This window comes from Eupeodes corollae, chromosome 1, assembly GCF_945859685.1.
Source record: "Eupeodes corollae chromosome 1, idEupCoro1.1, whole genome shotgun sequence".
In the NCBI taxonomy this organism is placed as follows: Eukaryota; Metazoa; Arthropoda; class Insecta; order Diptera; family Syrphidae; genus Eupeodes; species Eupeodes corollae.
This window is the reverse complement of record NC_079147.1, coordinates 45003579-45010765: the sequence shown is the minus strand read 5'-3', so window position 1 is coordinate 45010765 and position 7187 is coordinate 45003579.

Here is a 7187-nt window from a genome sequence, read left to right as displayed (position 1 = left end):
GGTACTATCCGGTCTCCCCGGCAATGCAGGTTCATATAGATAGGGAACTTAATGAAATGTTAGAGGCAGGAGTTATTGAGAGATCGACAAGTGCTTGGTCATCTCCAATACTGTTAGTAAAAAAGAAAGATGGCTCCTTTAGATTCTGCGTAGACTATAGGAAGCTGAATAAGAATACTGATAGGGATGCGTATCCCTTACCGTATATTAGTTCAATTCTAGATAGGCTTCGTGGTGCTAGGTTCCTGTCTTCACTAGATATCAAGTCAGCGTACTGGCAGATTCCTATGGAGGAGGAATCTAAGCCTTATACTGCCTTTACGGTACCTGGACGGGGTTTATTTCAGTTTAGGAGAATGCCTTTCGGACTCCATAACTCACCAGCGACTTGGCAAAGATTTATCGACACGGTATTGGGTGCCGACCTTGAGCCATTCGTTTTTGTCTATTTAGACGACATCATTATCATTGCCGAAACTTTTGAAAAACACCTCGAAGTTCTCAGTGAAGTGATGAAAAGGTTGAGCGATGCCGGATTAAAGGTTAGCAAGGAAAAATGCAACTTTTGCATGCCTTCGCTTAAATTTTTAGGATATATAGTGGATCGTAATGGGTTGCATGTCGATCCTGAAAAAGTTGACAGTATGGTTAGGATTCCAGCACCGAGGAATGTTAAAGAGGTTAGGAGTTTTATAGGGACAGTTTCATGGTACCGTCGTTTTGTACCAAATTTCGCTGAATTGCTAAGACCGTTATCAGATTTATTAAAAAAGAATAGGAAGTTCACTTGGACTCAAGAATGCGAGGATAGCTTTAGGAAGGCAAAAGAGTGTTTGGTGACAGCACCTATACTCACTTGCCCAGATTTCAAACGACCTTTTGTCGTTCAAACAGACGCGTCAGATTTTGGTATCGGTGCAGTTCTCTCACAGAACTTTGATGAGGGAGAAAAGGTTGTCTGTTACCTTAGTAGGTCTCTAAATAGAAACGAAAGGAATTATAGTACGACAGAGAAGGAATGCTTGGCTGTGCTTTGGGCTATTGAGAAGTTGCGACCGTATCTCGAAGGTGTTCAATTTACTGTCGTAACTGATCATTATTCCTTGGTATGGCTAAGTAATTTGAAAGATCCACAGGGTAGGTTGGCTCGTTGGGCCATTAGGTTACAACAGTTCGACTTCGAAATCGTTCATCGCAAGGGGAAAGAGCATGTGGTTCCAGATATGCTCTCTCGAGGAGTGCCACAGTTGGGTGGTATCTCAGAAGAGGTTTCAGACCCTTGGGTGGTAAAAATGATTGCGCAAGTGAATGCCAATCCACTTAGGTTTCCGGCCTGGAGAGTTGAACATGGACAGTTGTTCAAGCTTGTAAAGGCTAGTCATATTATAGTTCATCAAGATAATCAAGAATGGAAGAGAGTGATAGGTAAAAAGGATAGGTTAGGGATTTTACAGGATAATCATGATAATCCATTAGCGGGTCACATGGGAGTTAGGAAAACTTTTGCCAGGATAGCGGCAAAGTTCTACTGGCCAAAAATGAGGGCTGATATCACCAAGTACGTTAGGAGTTGTCAAGTTTGCCAACAGGTGAAACCTGTTAATGAAAAACCAGCTGGGTTGATGACGGAGAGGGTAGGAATCAAATCACCGTGGGAGATGATTTGTATAGATTTGGTAGGGCCGCTTCCTAAATCTAGTAGGGGTTTTACATACATTTTGACGGTGGTGGATTACTTTACAAAGTTTCCACTACTGTTTGCGTTGAGGTCGGCTACTGCAAAAGCTATCTGTAGGGAACTCGAAGACAATGTCTTCCTACTTTTTGGCATACCAAAGGTGACCGTCTGTGACAACGGTCCCCAATTCCGATCGAAGGAATTGAAAACGCTTTGCCAGGCGTACGCGTCACAAATAAAATTTACAGCCCATTATCATCCGCAGGCGAATCCTGCGGAGAGGATTAATCAGATCCTTAAAACCACCTTAAGGGCATATGTTGGGGAAAATCAACGGGTTTGGGACACTCAACTGAGTAAAGTGGCGTGCGCCATTCGCACGTCACAACACGAAGTTTTGGGAGTGTCTCCTTACTATGCGAACTTCGGGAGAGAAATGGTTACTTCGGGTAAAGAAGCACCATCTGTAGGGAATGATTCAGAAGACGTTCAGGATCCGGAGGGGATCAGGGAACGCTTTAAAAGGCTTAGGGCCGATATTGTAAAGAAGCTGGGAGTAGCTTCTAAACGTTCTGCGGAAGCCTACAATCTTCGACGGCGTGATGTTCAATATCACCCCGGCGAACTTGTATGGCGCAGGAATTTCACGCTTTCGGATGCCGCGAATTATTATGCAGCCAAATTAGCACCGAAATTTGTCGGTCCGTTTTTAATTGATAAGCGTTTGTCACCTTGGACATACGTCTTGAAAGATAGTAATGGTAAAGAACGCGGAACTTGGCATGTTAAGGATTTAAAACCGTTTACAAATGCATCCGAAGTTTTTAATAATTAACGTAGTTTACTTTTTGCTTTGATTACTTTGCACTTTGATTTTGGTTAAATTGTTTTTAGTTAACGATTTTTTTTTCTGATGGAAATTATTTTCATTTCCCTGGGGCCGTCTTTAGAAATGTGTTACCTATGGCGTTAACCAACGGTAACTACATTTCCTAGGAGGTAAGGGTGGGATTTGTTGCGGTAAATTTTACCACAACAAGTTTCACCTCCCTTGTTGCTAACTACCCTTAATGAGTTCTTACTGCGGCCGCAAAATTCTGGAAGAGTTTAGTAGAAACCTGGACCATCAGCCAGTGACCTGCTCTTCTAGCATTTTGGGAAAGCAAATTTAACAGGTCCTACCAAAGTGTGCGAAAGGATTCCACACCAACGAACTGTGCGACGGTTGGCCCACATATTGGAAAAACAATATCGTCAAGGCATGAAGACGATACCCATGCCCAACAATGTGTGTAGAAAAGTCACACCAACGTTAACGTAGTATGGCCGAGAGCCCACCATAAAGTAGATAATTATTAACGATAGAAAAATCACTCCAAGAATATCTTAATAACTTTTATTTTAATTATAGGCTTGGCTACCGACTTCCTTTAACACCACATAAGTAGTCTTTCCTCAACTAAAAACTAGCGCGTGTAAATACTCGGTAATGCGAGGAATTCCACACGATTTTTCCAGAAAGTCTTGACTGGAATGGGTTCGAAAGTGAAGAGCTGAACTCACTCATTGAGCTACTGGGTGATCGCATCACCTCTTTAAAGAGATCGCGTGCGATGAAAGATATCTGGCTTCTCGGTCGCACACCCAATCTTATGGATGGAGGAAGTTGCGGGACCGAGACAGATCGATCACCACGCAAAAGGTCCGAGAGGATTGCCTGAGGGCAAGTAGCCGGAAGGGTCAAGCTCGCCATGATGATGGCCACTTTTTGAATTGCGTCCAAAGCCTTTTGACTAAAGAAAAATTGTGTGAAGGAATTTTTTTTGAAAAGACATACATTAAGTAATTTTTCTACGATAGTTTTTTTTTTCCTTTAAGGTTCTATTAAGTTAAAGATTTTGTTTTGTCCTGCGGTGGAGAAAAGTGAGGAAGGATTACTATAGTCGTTTGAGGAAATCAAAAAGAAGCTAAGTATAGTGTTTCTAAGAATATTGCGTTTTTTTTTCCTGGTGTTCATTTGGTTTAAATTCGTCCTTTTGACCTTCGAGTCGAAATATTAATTTTCGGTTATTACGGGACGCGTTTACCGTTTTATTTTTTTGATTTTTGTTTCTTATCGAAATAATTTTCTTCGAGTGATTTCTTTTATCGTTTTTTTTTTTTTTTTTTTTTATTATTATATTCATTCATATTCATTTTCTTTTGCAAGACATTTATCGAGAATTGACCTTCTGTCAATCTCAATAATTCAATTTGTATCTTTCCCTTTTCAAAAGATCCTGGTTTTTAATCCCGGCTTCGGCCAAGGTTTTCCAGGCAATAAAACACAACTTAAATTTCCTTTCGGGAAAATAAAACCTTTCTTTTATTTCGTAAGTTTATTTGAAGGAAAATTTTTCAGCGACTGGTTTTGGTAAACTTCCAGTAAAAAGTTTCCTGGCGCCCACTATAATCAATACGACTTGGAGAAATTCACCTCGTCGTATTTCGATATCATTTTGATATCAATTTCATTTCAATTTTATTAATCACCTTGATTAATAAAATATTCACCTCATCGAAACCCCCCCTTAAGCTGAGCTACTGGGCTGGCAATACTTTTATTGCTACCTGTGGTGAATTCTTCCATCTGTTTGTCATATCGACTGACGTAAAGTGTCATAATAACTCTCGCGGCACATCGGCGGTGTGCAATTTCGTTTCTTTTTTTTATTTTAATCATTTAAGATAAGATTAATTTCATTCGCGTTCGATCTTCGACAATATTGGAATCGGAAATCCAATATTGTTTAAAAACAATCGAAATTATTACAGTCCGTCGGGTCGGTTATACGGTGGAAAAATTTGCAACAACACATATATAAGATATACACACAAACACAACCAAAACTATGATGGATGTTTAATAAAAACAACCACCACTTCTCCGTGCGAAGAGGAAGACCAAAAATACAACCAAAAAAAGAGTTAGAAACCTGCTGTTCTTTGGGACCTTACACAAAACTTCTCTCTTTGACGTCCAATTAACAACTGAAGTAGGTACGCTGATAGATATGAAAATAATGCACATTTTTCTCCCTTTACGATTCTTAATTTTTAAGGGGAACCCTGTTTTTTTAGCTGTTACTTCTTACCCCTACTAGAATGTTTTCCCCTACTCGAATGTTTTTGCGAACCGAAATGATGCTACCGCCAAAATAATTGAAACGTTTTCGACATCTGGTATTTTTTTTTAAATCGAAGGCACTTTTTTTAACAAAAATAAAAACCTTAAAAAATAAAGGGTGATTTTTTTGAGGTTAGGATTTTCATGCATTAGTATTTGACAGATCGCGCGGGATTTCAGACATGGTGTCAAAGAGAAAGATGCTCAGTATGCTTTGACATTTCATCATGAATAGACTTACTAACGAGCAACGCTTGCAAATTATTGAATTTTATTACCAAAATCATTAAACCAACCACACGAATGCGTACAGTGCGTACAGAAGAGAATATTGCGTCTGTTTCTGAGAGTGTTGCTGAAGACCGTGAAATGTCGATTCGTCGCCGTTCGCAGCAATTGGGTTTGTGTTATTCGACCACATGGAAGATTTTACGCAAAGATCTTGGTGTAAAACCGTATAAAATACAGTTCGTGCAAGAACTGAAACCGAACGATCTGCCACAACGTCGAATTTTCAGTGAATGGGCCCTAGAAAAGTTGGCAGAAAATCCGCTTTTTTATCGACAAATTTTGTTCAGCGATGAGGCTCATTTCTGGTTGAATGGCTACGTAAATAAGCAAAATTGCCGCATTTGGAGTGAAGAGCAACCAGAAGCCGTTCAAGAACTGCCCATGCATCCCGAAAAATGCACTGTTTGTGTGGTTTGTACGCTGGTGGAATCATTGGACCGTATTTTTTCAAAGATGCTGTTGGACGCAACGTTACGGTGAATGGCGATCGCTATCGTTCAATGCTAACAAACTTTTTGTTGCCAAAAATGGAAGAACTGAACTAGGTTGACATGTGGTTTCAACAAGATGGTGCTACATGCCACACAGCCCGCGATTCTATGGCCATTTTGAGGGAAAACTTCGGAGAACAATTCATCTCAAGGAATGGACCGGTAAGTTGGCCACAAGATCATGCGATTTGACGCATGATCTTGGTGAAATTCGGGCTATTCCGGCCGAAATGCTTGAAAAAGTTACCCAAAATTGGACTTTCCGAATGGACCACCTAAGACGCAGCCGCGGTCAACATTTAAATGAAATTATCTTCAAAAAGTAAATGTCATGGACCAATCTAACGTTTCAAATAAAGAATCGATGAGATTTTGCAAATTTTATGCGTTTTTTTTTTTTAAAGTTCTCAAGCTCTTAAAAAATCACCGTTTAGTATCAAAAGTAGGTACAAATTTGTTTACGACTAAAAAATCTGGGTTATCATTTTAAATGATAAATAACACCTTTGAAATAATACTGCTAAAAATTGTTCAAAATTAGTTTTCGACAAAAATATTTCTTGAATAAAAACTGATATTGAAAAATTGGAAAGAGCCTTATTTTATCTTATTCAAAGTATGCAACTTTTAGTTAATATTTTAGAAAAATTCAAGTGACAAAATTAAAAAAAAAAATACAAAAGGGAAAAATCAGTGTTTGTCTCATCCCAGCCTTATTTTTAAATTTGTTTTATTCCTTCAAGAATGTTTTACTTACTTTAAGTACCATTCCATGAATTTCATACTTAACCTTACTAAAGTGGTATTTAGCTAGGATGAATAAAATATAGCAATTTATATTATTTTATAAGACTGATGCCTTAAAAATACCTTCAGTCTAGTATAATACAACCTAACAGGATTAGAATACATTTCATATTTTAAATGTTATTGTTCTTTAAAAATATCAAAATCATAACATCTAATAAAATCCTTCAACCTCACCCACTAAGAGCATTGTCTTGTCAGGGTTTATGTTAGAATGTTTGTTTTCATCAAGACATTAGACAAACTAAATTTATTTTGATTCTTTTGTAGACTTTTGTTTTCAAAATAAATTTCAATATTTTCCTATTCTTAGACTAGTACATCAAAAATTATTATGAAAGTCTTTCTTCTTCTTCTTTACAATAAAATGTTTTTATCCTTTCAATCTATCACAATCAAGTCAAGAGTAAAGATTGTATCATGTTTCTGGTTTTTAGTTTTTGAAAGATACAAAATTAATTCATTATTTTATGTTTGAAGATAAAAAGAAAACCAAACAATTATTATAGATTTCTTGTAAAGAAAATAGGATTCTGAAAACAAAGAACTTCAGATCATGTTTTGAATGAGTTTATAAAATTTAAAACAATAAGATAGACAATTCGGATAGGAACTAACATACTTTTAGCTGATATGTTAAATCTTAATTTTCAAAATTGTGTTGTGTAAGCTTCTCGGTGCAATGTTTATTGATTTCTTACTATGATTTGTACAGTACATATTTCACTTTTGGAGGGTGAATCATCTATTGTTG